General features: G+C 38.9%; 1 protein-coding gene across 2 annotated transcripts in view; it reads right to left on the reverse strand.

Moving 5' to 3' along the window:
* The window catches only part of LOC149205836 (Thioredoxin family protein), a 395,762-nt gene that overhangs the window by 224,942 nt on the left and 156,916 nt on the right, over window positions 1-13,904 (reverse strand). The gene's annotated exons all lie outside the window — the stretch shown is intronic.

Genomic DNA, 13,904 nt, shown 5'->3' on the forward strand with positions numbered 1-13,904 from the left:
CAACAGAGTTTTCCTTCAGTCTTACCCCAAAGCCGGAATGTATTTTATCACTAGGATATTAGGAGAGTCCTAGTGTTCTAGATAGTCTATCTAAAAGTAATTTGGGAATAATCTTAACTATTTGGTTAGGTTATTTTATTACAAATGAATTAGTTTGTTGGATCATATTTGTGTCGTAGAAATAGGTAGTCTGTGAGCATCTTTTACAGATGGGTTTTCCCCCTTGAGATGTAAAAAATATGAAAATCATGATGTAAAATGTCCTAAGGGTTAGAAAAATAATTTATCCCCTCATAGGTTAATTAATTAAATTTTTTGGCCAAAAATTAATTAAAATCCTAAGCCAAAAATTTAATTAATTCTAGGTCCTAGGTAAATTTAAATTCTCCGAAGATAAAATTCGTTGGTCCTTAAAAATCAAAATTTAATAGGTCCCAGAACTAAGGTGATCGATTATTTTTGTTAAATTTTAAGCCTTTGGTCCCTCGAATTAAGTCAAAGTCAAAATTTTGAGGAAATTAATTCAAAAATTTAATTTTTGAATTAATCAAAATACATTTAATTGAAAATTTTGAATTTCCTCAAGAATTTAAAATTTCAACGGATGAGATTAAAAGAAATTATGATCCTCATCAACGGTCGAGATTGCTTTGATGAAGATCACTCGAACTAGTCGTTGGAGGATTTATCTTTAAATAGGAAGTCATTTGTCAGTGAATTCATCCGACCTTTGAGTTGTGTGCTAAGCAAAAAGCTCTTGTGTAATTTTTTTTTGAATAATAAAGAAAGTCTTTGGGGTTAATTTTCGTCGATGTTACTCTTCATGGAAATATTGTAAGATGTGTTGTTTTTTCATGCGTAAATTTTTTTTTAGCCATTGATGATAGCTTCTTAAGAATGATTTGAGTATAGGTATCTTGCTCAATCGCTGGGGTTTAAGTGATAATTTAAATATTTTGAATGCAATAGCAGGCATCTCTATTTATCTGAATTTTATTATCCATTTCTCGCTTTATTTTCATGGTTGGATTGAGTTATGCAAGAAAGTCTTGATTTTTAGATCATGCGCGCGTCCGGGGAAGTTTTCAGTTGGACCAGCCAACTCCCGATCCGTGTTTTCTGAAGAGCCCAGCTTAATTTGATCTCGGGTTTATCATAAGATTTTTACTGATGATGCATGAAGGGTTTTGAGCTAAACACCTCCTTTAAAATCTAAAAATTTAATTTTTATGCGTGAAATTGATAAATTTAGTTGTTGAGAGACTTAGATTATCAATCTGGGAGCAGAGTTGGACTCACACTCCTCAGATCTGATAGATCTACCATTCTTGTACATGATCTGTAATTATTTTCGGTTCTCTGACTTGAGTTTTCTAGGTTTTAGTTTTTATCATTGTATATATCGTTTAGGTGTTTTTTGTTGCCTTACAGCCACAAATCTGAAGAAGGAAATCTGTATAGAGTCCAGATAGAGGCCCTAGAGGGTATGATCTGGATCTCTGGGGTTCATCAAAATCGTTTTCTAGGGATATTATTCAGACATTTTGCAGTCCAAGGATTTAAATTTAAATTTTTTATTTTTAATGTGGAAATTTCGTGAACGTTTCAGGGTTAAATCTGAAGCAAGTGGATTCAAAATTTTAAATTAAGATTTTTGAAAAAAATTAAGAGGTTCTGGTGGATTTAAAGAGGTTCTAGGCCAGCATTTTTGTAGATTGATTTGTTGCCTAGTTTTACGGTTTACCGTGCAAATTTCAAAAAAAAAATTACAGCGCTCACTGCCATATCTCTTTGCCTGTGATTTCCCATATCTCCTGTCCATCTGTGTAGTCCATTACTTGCCGCTCCTTCCATCAACCTTCAAAACCCTCTGTCGCTACCTTATTCCTCCTATCCTCAGCCCCTGTTGCCCTCGAAATTCCTCCATCGAGCTATGTTGCCCATCCCTCAACCTTCATTCGCTACTTCCTCATCTCCAAACCGTCACAAACCTGCGTATCTCCTTCATCCCTGGTCTCGTACAGCTCCCTCCCTCTAGCTAACTCCTTTCTGCCTTCTCCTTTCGCTGGCCCTTTGTTCCTCGCTCATTTGACCTGCAAGAAAATCGTTGCCTCGAGCTCCACTCACTCGTTGTCTGTCCATCCTCCTGCGTTCCTCTCCTTGTCGCAGCTGCATACTTCGTTCTCTGCATAACTCAGCCCTCATTTATTGATCCTCATCGTCCTCTCACTGTCTATCCGCAAACCTTCATTGCAGCTCCCTCAGCTCCTTCCGTCAACCTGCACCTGCACAACGATAATAAAAACATTCGTTTTTCCTTTTTCATTTTATATATTTCGTTTGGCACGGTTAGGTTTTAGGTTCTTTCTTTTTATTTATATAATCTGTTTCTTTCTTGAGCTTTAGTTAGATTCATTAAAAGTTTAAAAATTTCGATTTTGTTTTCACTTTTATTTTGATTTTGATTTTGATAAAAAATAATATATATATAAAAGTTTCAAAAAATCTAAAAATATTTAGAAAAAAAATTAACATTTGATTTTTTCCTTTTTTTATTTTTGATTTAAAATTCTAAAAATTCATAAATCCTAAAAAAAATTAAAAATCTGAAAATTAAAAATGAAATAAATTGAAGGGATTTGCGCATTCACATTAAAAATTTTAATGTGGCCTATGGCCCATTAAAATTATAATTTATTAACCCTTTGATTTATTTTACTTCTTCAAATTGCCTAAGGAATAATTAAAGTGTTAATTTAAAATTCCTTGGTGTTTCTGGTATTCAGTGCTAAATCTTAATTTTTCGTGATTTTTCTATGGTCAAGGTGTGATAAATGTTTTAAATCATATTGGAGAAAGTTAATTAATTCTAGATCTGGGCCATTAATTGAAAATTATTTTAAATCTAGAATCTCTTGCATATTGCAGTTTTGGGCATTTACATTAATTGTTCATGATCGTCGCTTTGCCACATCTATAAGTTTTCTCTGAATGACTTGTTATTATTTAGTCTATGGTTAATTCAAATTAAAGGCACTGGTTTGTAGTCATTTTTATCTTATGATCATGTCTTATTTTAATCTATCTATCTCATTTGACCGAGACTCGCTTTAGATTCATCAAGTTATCCATCATTAAAATCTCCTAGAGCCTGTGTTTCACAGGCTATCCTAATCCATTTACCTTAGGGACTACCCCCCCTGACTTGTCTAGGAGAGAGTCTAAACGGAGTGAGTAAGGATTAAGAGTGACAGCCCTTACTCTGAGCGTTGTCACGATGCCTAAACACTTTGTGCGACAACAACTTCCATAGACAATGTTGAACACTCTTGAAATAAACAGACATACCCTGGGTTGATGATTAATGTAGGTATTAAGATTGCTTTAAGAGTCATCTTAGTGCACCAACATTTTGGCGTTGTTGTCGGGGAGAGTGTTTCAAAGTGATTTCTTTTTTATTTTTGCTGTAAAAGAATTGGGTTTTATAAACAGGAGGTAAGAACCTACATAACCAACAAGTAAAGTGCTTGCTCATCAACCCGTTTTTCAGCGAATGCATAGAGGTTAAATAGGAGTAGGGGTTTTTTTAATGAATGACTAGGAATAAAAAGATAGAAAAAGATCAGAACCCCCCACCTAAATCCACAAAACCCAAGGGATTGGTGAACCTTGGGAGATCAACTTTTATAGACGAAATCGTAAGAAAAGCAGAGTCTCAGGCATCAGTAGGACCCTAGACTATATCTGGAAAAATCCCTACTATAATCCCTCAGGCAGCAGGCTCACCATCTGCAGCCTATGCTGAGATTCATAGCCAAATTGGAGGATCTGAACAGAGCTTTCAGGTTACAAAAAATTTACATTCTGATCCTTTACAAGAGGGAAAATCATGCAATTTAAGAGAAGGAGAGGGAGAAACTAGTGGAACTACTAAGGCAGAGCCACAGTTGTCTGAACTAGGATCTCCTGTGATCCCAGATCTGGGCAATGCCCCAAAACGATCTCAGATTAAAAATACTCCACTTACTCAAATAGCAACCCCTGAAGTCCCTGAAGAATATTGGCACATTTTTGACCAAATGGCGAATCAACCACCTCAAGGGCAAACCTCGACATTGGAGTACCCCATAGTCGACCCAATAGCCAATGCCCCTATGAAAGCTACTCTCTTGCAAAACCTCCCAGCCTTTCATGGGATGACCACAGAGGATCTGGATGCCTTCTTATTCGAGTTTGACGTCCTCTGTAGAGGATACGATTACACCACTGACCCTCAAAAATTAAAGTTGTTCCCTTCTACTCTAAAAGGAGCAACTTTGAGGTGGTTCATGGGTTTAGGTGGACGCACTATTAACTCTTGGGATGACATGAAAACTTCTTTTCTCACAAAATATCAGGACTATTGTAGGACTAGGGAATTAAAAGATGAAATCTTTAAGATGTCTGCAAAGGATAATGAAACTCTAGAAGAATATGTCGAACGGTTTCACTATAATTTGCAAAGATCCCCTCACTCCACATTACCAAAAGAAGTCCTGAAAGCCATATTAATTAAAGGAATGAAAGAAGAATGGATAGAAACTCTAAATTTGATGGGGAAGGGAGACATTTCTCAAGAGGATTATGATGAAATCGTTCGCTTGTGTATCAGGTGTTTGCAAGGTAGTACATGCACCGGGTCAGGAAACCAAGATCTTGTGACTAGAGGAAGCAAACCGCACAGTGGAGGCGTAACAAGAATGGAAATCAGTAACCTCCTGGAGGACTTCAAGACGGACATCCTAGGCACCCTTACAACGCAGTTGGACGTCCTGCAGGCCAAACAGAAACAAGCCTTAGCAGAACAGAACTTGGCCATTTTTTGCCCATGCTGCCAGAAGAAGCACAGCCAACGGAGTGTCCATTGGACATGGTCCAGACATGCGCTATCTACACCAAGGACCATGCCATTGAGCAATGTCCATCACTTCCAGGGCTGAAAGCAGTTTTTAAAGAAGCAGAAGAAGAGACAAAACCAGTATACTTAATGAACCAGCGTCGACAGTGGCAAGGCCGACCCACAGGTATGTCACAAGACACATCTTAGTTCTTTCCTTCTTCATCATTTAATTAGCAGAAGAATTCTGGGGCAACGTGGCAAGTTCAATCACCTTTGTCGAATTGGCAGTCCCAACCATTTCCTATGTCACCTTGGCCAACTCAGTCTCTTCCAAGTAATGCTTGGCCGAATTCTCCTTTTACTCTGTTTTGGCAAGGTAATCCATATCCACTGGGGCAGCGTGGCAAGTTCAATCACCTTTGTCGAATTGGCAGTCCCAACCATTTCCTATGTCATCTTGGCCAACTCAGTCTCTTCCAAGTAATGCTTGGCCGAATTCTCCTTTTACTCCTTTTTGGCAAGGTAATCCATATCCATCCCAATGGCCTACCTCTACTTCACAAAATTCAAACTGGTCTCCGAACTGGCAGCGACCTTTAGGGATAACTAATACGCCTATGGGGACAGGTCCTCAACCTCAACCGACATTATCAGCCCCATATCCATTACAACAAAATCCCCAACCCCTTCTACGTCCCCAATAATAAACCGGTTCAGCTAGTGCAAATTGTTGAAAACTCAGACTATGAGCCGAACAAAAAGAATGCAATGAACTTAGACTAAGGTCAGGATGCATTATCACTCCTGAGGAGGACAGAGAGCAACCCACCAATTGAGTTAGAAACACCACCTGTACATACACCATTGACTATGACTAACATAGAAATAAAACAAGGAGAAGATATAGTTGAGCATAAAGATCCTGAAAAACTCTTAGTTACTTCTCCCCTGTTCCCTCAGAGATTAACAATACCTAAACCAATTGTTTATACAGACATCGATCTCGTAGGGGAGCTGAAAAATCTTTGCATTAAAATTCCTCTCCTCCAGGCCATCCAAGATATTCCTATTTATGCTAAAACAATTAAAGAGCTATGTGTGAAAAAGCCTGTGAGGAAAGCAAAAGCTCCACCTATGTTGTAGGGACCTTGTCCAATTTGCTCTTGGGCGGGGAAACCCCGATAAAATATGAAGATCCTAGGAATCCCCTCGTTACAATTCAAATATATGGTCGCTCCTTCCCAAACACATTAGTTGACTTGGGTGCAGCCATTAACATCTTAACAGCAGAAACCTATAAGACACTTGGTATCACAGCTCTGGAACCAACCACCACTCTACTAGAACTTGCTAATCATTCGATGGTAAGACCAGAGGGAACTTTACAGGATATTATGGTCTTTGTTGATCCATGGGAGTATCCAGTAGATTTCCTCATCATAAACCCAAAAAGTCGATTTGATGGGCACCCTCTAATTTTGGGCTGACCTTGGCTGGCAACAGTTGATGCTTAAATAGGTTGCCGAGAGGGCGGTATGACCATTGCTAAAGGGAATGCTATAAAAAATCTTGTTTTATATCCTCCTGTCAAACCAAGTCTACCATCGTGAAAATACATAAACAACCACCCCCACACTTGGAAGAAAGCATTCGTTCACCGCTTATAGTAGCAGATGTGCTTGAGTTCAAGAATCAGACTGAAGATGATGTAATCAATAATTTTATCAATCAACCATCCATTACGAATAATGTAACAAATGTTAAAAGCAATTCTTGATAACGAAACCTTGGAAGACCCTTTGAAAAATATTGATGATCAGCATATTCAGACAACTGTCGTTCATAACAGCGAGCCTGTTGAAATTGAAACAAGCAAGATTTTAAACATTAATGATAGTCTGGACAGTGACCAACAACAAAAGCTCATTCATGTTCTGCAAAAATAGAAAGGGGCTTTTGCATGGGACTATCCAGACATGAAGGGCAAGACCCACAGTTATGTACGCATCATATCTATACTGAAAAGAATGCTCGTCCTATCTAGCAACCACAGCGGAGATTGAATCCGCATCTCAAAGATATTGTAAAAGAAGAGCTACGGAAGTTGTTGGATGTGAACTCCATTTATCCCATTTCCAATAGCAAGTGGGTCTCTCTGTTGGTAGTTGTTCCCAAGAAAAACAAGAAGTGGTGCATCTGTGTAGATTATCGGGAATTGAACAAAGCCACACAGAATTATCACTTCCCTCTTCCATTTATTGATCAAGTCCTTGATACACTGGCAAGAAAACAGTTCTTCCTTTTCTGGATGGCTTCAGCGGCTACAATCAGATCCAAATCGCCCCTGAAAACTAAGACAAAACCACCTTTACCTGCCTATGGGGTACATTCACTTACAAAGTATTACCGTTTCGCTTATGCAATGCCCCAGCTATGTTTCAGAGGGCCATAGACAGCATTTTTGTTGATCTGATAAATGAAGGACTCAAAGTTTACATGGATGACTTTACCCCGTATGGGGACGACTTTCATCAAGCGCTACAGACATTACAAAAGGTTTTGGAACGATGCATTGCCACCAGGTTGTGTTTAAGCAATGTCAAGAGTCACATGATGATGACAGAAGGCGTAATCCTAGGACACTACCTTTATGCAGCTGGGATACAGGTAGATCCAGCAAAGATACAAGTAATTCTCCTACTACCTACACCCTGTACTCAGACAGAGGCATGTAGCTTCCTTCGATATGTAGGTTATTATCGCAGGTTTATCAAAAAAAATTCACAAATTGTTGCACCTTTGTATGCTTGAACAGGTTATGTCGACTTTAAATAGTCTGATAAATGTGACACAATTTTTACAGATTTGAAGAAATTAGTTTCGACGGCACCAGTATTGTGTGGACCCAACTGGGAGCTGCCCTTTCACATCTCTACAAACGCATCAGATGCAGCAATAGGCACTATCCTTGGCCAAGAGGAGGACAGAAAGCCTTATGCTATTTATTATATCAGCAAAAGTCTTACTGTTGTTGAACTTAATTATACAGTAACAGAAAAGGAATTCTTAGTTGTCATTTATGCCATAAACAAATTTAGAGATTATATAATTGGCTATCAAATTTTTCTGTATACTGATCATTCCGCCATTAGATACTTAGCTAACAAACCCATTACAAATGGTCGAGTGACTCGTTGGTTGTTACTTTTGCAGGAGTTTGATATCACCATTAAAGACCGTCCAAGGAAGGAAAACCCAGTCGCGAATTTTCTGTCTCGGGTTCCAAAGATAAATGATCCATTGGCAGTAGATGACTAGCTTCCAGACAAATATTTGTTTGTCGTAGCAATCAAAACGCGCAGATGTAGCAAACTATCTGGCGGTAGGAAAGCTGCCTAAACACTTGACAGCAAGGGAAAGGAAACAGATTGTCCAATGTAGTGCCCGATTTTCTTGGATTAGCGAATACTTTTTCCATACAGGGTCTAATATGTGCATACGCAAATGCATTCGTGAAGATGAAATTTACGACATCCTAAAGGCTTACCACGACAAGCCCTGCGGAGGACACTTCGCAGATCACAGAATGGGGCACAAGGTACTACAAATTGGCTATTATTGGCCCACTATTTTTAAAGACGCTAAGAAATATGTCTAGGCTTGTGATATCTGCCAAAGGATGGGCCGTCCTAGTCAATCTAACAAAATGTTGTTGCAGCCCCAATTGGTAATAGAACCTTTTGAACAATGGCCATTGGATTTTGTTGGCCCATTCCATCCGCCATCAAACCAAAAGGCCTACATACTGGTTGCCACAGACTATGTAACCAAGTGGGTAGAAACAATAGACTTGCCGAGAGCTACAGAAGAAGCTGTAATCAATTTCCTTTTTGGGTTATTTGTGCGGTATGGTTTACCTAGGGAAGTGATAATAGATGGAGGAGGGCATATTGTAGGACATAAGATTACAGGCACTGTACGAAACCACCACATCATACACAGAGTCACTTACCCGTATCACCCACAGGCGAATGGGCAAGTTGAAAGCATCAACAAGGTCATCGAAGCAATTCTGAACAAGACAGTTTCGACACATCGACGAGACTGGGCTGCTAGACTGTCAAAGGCCTTGTGGACCTATCGCACAACTTGGTGAAATACTACTAGATATTCTCCGTACCAACTTGTATTTGGCAAAGAACCTATCTTTCCTATTGAATTTGAAATAAAGGCTCTCAGAATAGCCTAGGAAGAGGGATTGGATCTGACGGAGGCCCAAACTAAACGACTTCAACAAATAAATGAATTGGATGAGGCTCAACTACTTGTTGTACAACGCACCACAATTATTTGTTGATTTCGGGTAGCATCGGATGTGATTTAGCCACGAAAATTGGTGGAGAGGCTAAAGCACATGAGATCTCCAATACCCAGAAATGGTTTGGGTAGATTTTAAACAATTTGGGAGATATTAAAATAATTAATATTTTTAATGGAGTCCCTAAGTCTAAACTTAGGGAAAATAAAATATTAATATGAATTAATATAAAATTGTGTTAGAAGGGTCCAAAAGTCATGGATCAAGCCAGATTTAATCTTAGCTGTTGATTAGGGACTTAAACTCGGTCATTGAATTGTCAACGAGAAAAGTATAAGAGGAGGCTTGAGGGCCACTTGGAGAACACACCGAGTTGATCAAAAATTCGATTTTCTGGGCAGGGCTTGCTGAAGAAATCGAAGAAGTGATCAAAGTTGCATCTGAGGGGCAATGAATATAAAAGCAGAGAGGCAGAGAGGGTACCGTGAGCATCAGCGCAAAAGGCGGGATAGAAGGACGCAGAGCTAGCTAGAGGCCACGCAAAGCCAGTCAGGGCCCACGCAGAGGCAGCCAAGAGCTACGTAGTGCCAGAGAGAGCTAGCGTAGGTGATATAGAGGCTCTAGAGGCTGACGCACTGCCTCCAAAGGCTGACGCAGGGCGAGTTGGGGTGACGCTAGGCTGACATTAGGCCAGAGAGGCTGATGCAGTCCCTAGAGGTAGAAGCTAGAGAATTCGTGGGGCAGATTGGAGCTGAGAGTTGTAGGATTGTTCTACCGAGGTTTTAGCCGGAATATCTGTCTTTGACTGAGATGTACTATTGTCGAGATCATTCTCTGTTGGGTGAGCCGGTTTGACACCCAAATTGTATTTTGAAACTGCTTAATAATAAAACCCTTAGATAGCTGCACCGGTTTTCCCACATTGGGTTTTTCCAGGAACATTGGTCCAAAAACAACGGTGTCACTTGTGTGCTTGTTTTTCCTTCAGTTGATGATCTGTAATGTGTTGAGCACGTACTTGCCTTTATTTTCAGTATTTACACGAAAAACAACTTGTTAATTAAACAAAACAAGTGGGTAGAAATAAATCAGAAAGTACATGAAGGATTTCTAACAATTAGACTTAGAAATTCCAACATTATTCAGCAACAAAAGGCAAAGTGGCACGACAATCTTATTAAAAAAAGATGTTTCAGAAAGGAGACTGGGCGCTCCTATATGATTCCAGATTCCAAGACTTCCCGGGCAAGTTACAGACAAGGTGGCTTGCCCCTTATGAAATTCAAGAGGTACACAACAATGGCACTCTCACTCTAACTACCATTGATGAGTCTGGACATTCTTTCAAGGTGAATGGACATTGGGTGCGTCTTTATCATAAACCACTCACCAAAGAGTCATTTTGCCAACAGGTACGTGATGATCCCACTATTCAAATTTTAGTTGCAGGGAGTGATGACCTAGCAGCTTTACTTTCATAAAAATGTCTTTCTTCAGCTGTAAATAATGTATATATTCTCTTTGCGAATTGGTTGCAATTTAGTTAGGCATCATTACGTAAATACAAGGATTTTCTTGTTTTTTGGTGTGTTTAATAATTGTTGTTCAATCAATTGAACAGCTGCTATTCAATCCATTGAACAGCTCCAATCTTTCTTTTTGTGTATTTTGTTGTTCAATCCATTGAACAACTGTTGTTCAATCCATTGAACAACTCCAATTTTTCTTTTTGCATGTTTTGTTGCTCAATCAATTGAACAACACCGATTTCTTTTTGCGTGTTTTGTTGTTCAATCAATTGAACAGCACCGATTTCTTTTTGCGTGTCTCTGTTCAATCAATTGAACAATTGTTGTTCAATCAATTGAACAACACCGATTTCTTTTTGCGTGTTTTGTCGTTCAATCAATTGAACAACACCGATTTCTTTTTGCGTGTTTTGCTATTCAATCAATTGAACAGCACCGATTTCTTTTTGTGTGTTTGTTGTTCAATCGATTGAACAGTAGTTGTTCAATTGATTGAACAGTTGTCGTTCAATTGTTCAATCGATTGAACAGCTACTGTTCAATGTAGTTGTTCAATCGATTGAACACTTGCTATTCGGTAGAACGAACAATTGTGATTTCTTTTTGTTGTTCCATCGTCGGTCATTCTTTTTTGCCATTTTCTTTCTCTTCCATCTTTTTAGTGAAACCATCTGTTTGGATTTGGAATTTGTACCTGAGATAAAGAAAAATAGTGATATTAATACCATTATGACTTGTAAAACTTTTAATGGTCATCTTTATTCCAAAACTGACATGGTTCATCTATATAATGACTGGCTGAATATCTTCTCTTTGGACACATCATAAAATGATTTACTATCTTAATACCATGTTGGTTTATCGTTCACACTTTCAATTGGTAATTCCCTTTGGTATGATGATATAGGGATAAAAGCATAACTTTCATTGACATTTTGTTTATTTCTCACGCCATCCCTGAATCTTAAGGAGTAAATGAGCCTCCCTCCCTTTACAATAAAAATATGAAAATGCAACACACATCTTCTTAAAGAGGATAGGGGGTTTCATCACGAGCCAGCCTACCATGATCATAAAGGTGTAACAAGTGACATTCTATTATGGCCACCACACCAAGGTAATGACCTTCTTGATAGTTAAAACTGTCAGAATGACAGGAGGTCCCATCACGAGTCAACCTGATTGCTTTGTTATATCCTGGTGAATGGCACTATGATTATCTGGTTATCATGCCAGCATAGTGGTCTCTTTATAACAATGAAAAGGAAAATCATCTAAACACTAAAAGGAGGATTCTAGCTCATTTTTGGGGTTAAAAAGCAACCCTGTCGAGGCTTTGAACGCTTGCTAGCAGCAGTGGCTTTACTTGTGGTATTGAAGTACTATGTTACATTGCCAAATATTCTTTATCCTATTACCCCCTATTGATTCATTTCTAAAGGTGAATTTACCATTTGAACAGCATTCACAACTAAATTAACCAACATGCATGGTAAACTATATCTTTATATGCATTATATCATTATTGTCCGATCAATCGACACCAACAGTCATTAACATTTATCACCAGTCATGAGTTCGTCACCTTTTCCACCTAAGGTAAATATCTCTACACATAATGATCTAATCTCTGTTTTATTCATTTTATGAGCATTTCAAAACTTTTGACCTGTATTGCTCTGATTGTTTTTGTCGTATTTTACACTGCTTTGATTGATTGTCCGAATGCATATATGACTTTCTGACGCCCTCTCCCTTTTTCCCATGCTTTGTGGGCGTGGACACCCTTTTCGGATTCCAGGGGGGACGGTCTGCATTATGGATAGCATGTGCGATGATTTAATCATTTATGGATAGCATGTGGAATGATTATTAAACTGCTTTCTGGTTGGAGGGGGGAAGCATTGTATTATGAATGTGTGTGTGATAATTATTAAACTTTTTTCTGATTGGAGGGGCGAAGGCAAGCATTATGGATAGCATGTGAATTAATTATGAAGCTGCGCCAAAAACTATTGATGAGACAAATAACATAATTGCCTTTGATATTAACTCTAAAACAACGTCACTACTCTGTTAATAGCTTTAACATTTTACGGTGTTGTTCCAAACTATGAAATTGTGAGAAGAGTGCATGCAAAAGTGCAAGTGAACCAGCTACTGAGAAACAACAACCATGGGAGGAAAAGCCATCCGCATTGAACCTACAGTGCTCTGGGTATCAAAACAAGCTCGTGAAATTCTTGAGCACGCCAGCTGGCTTCAATACCTTACTAGATTACAGGGATTTCATGAGTAAATAACACTTGAATTTTTGTAGATTTTATAGAATGGACGCACGACGGTGAAAGGCAAAAACATAACAATTTCTGATGCAGTTATAGTTGAAGTCTCTGAACTTCCAGTAGAGGGCACGAGATGGACAGATCAGCATATTCTTCTGCAGGATGCAATCGCAGTATTCCAAGACCTAGAGGAACAATTGGTGCGCAAAGGTAAAGGGATTCACTCTATAGCTTTAAGGCAACCATGGCAGGAATTGGCGACCATTGTTCAAAGGTATATCCCGTGTGACGGACATCAGGACGTCGTGAAACCTCGACAACTCAATGTTAGCTATTCTTAAGCATAAAATTATAGTTAATCTGCCATTTTATTTAAATTCCTTATTGCATAATGTTGCTAGTCAGGTCAGAAAGGCCAAGGACCCACATTTTGCCGTCAGCCATCATGGATTAATTAAATTAATCATCATCCATGGACTGGCCCAGTAGCAATTAACCTGGGATAACCTTGTAAATCTTGCTTTGATGCCACCTGAAGAAAACCTAAAGAGTAAACAGCAAGGCATAAGAGTGACAGGTCTGAAAAGGACAAGAAAAGGAAGGAATCCTTCTTTGGCCTCGCGCCCAGTAAAGCGTAGGCGCTCTGCAAGGATAAAATCGCAGCACCACACCCCAATTCAAATAGAAGAAGCAGGGTCGTTTCACATGCCCTCTCCAAGTCCACAAGATGACTCTGCAAGAATATGAGGAAGAAGTTGCCCGAGTATTGGAGAACATGGGGACATTTTGTGAAGAAAGGGAGCTGTCTGGAAATTTTGAAGGGCAAAATCATGCCCTTAACTAGTCTACCTTTGCCGGCAGTACTGGCCATGATGGAACTTTGCCATTTGCTG

This window comes from Pinus tabuliformis, chromosome 1_2, assembly GCF_031772625.1.
Source record: "Pinus tabuliformis cultivar Carrire ecotype Pingquan chromosome 1_2, CPIR1, whole genome shotgun sequence".
Taxonomy (NCBI): domain Eukaryota; kingdom Viridiplantae; phylum Streptophyta; class Pinopsida; order Pinales; family Pinaceae; genus Pinus; species Pinus tabuliformis.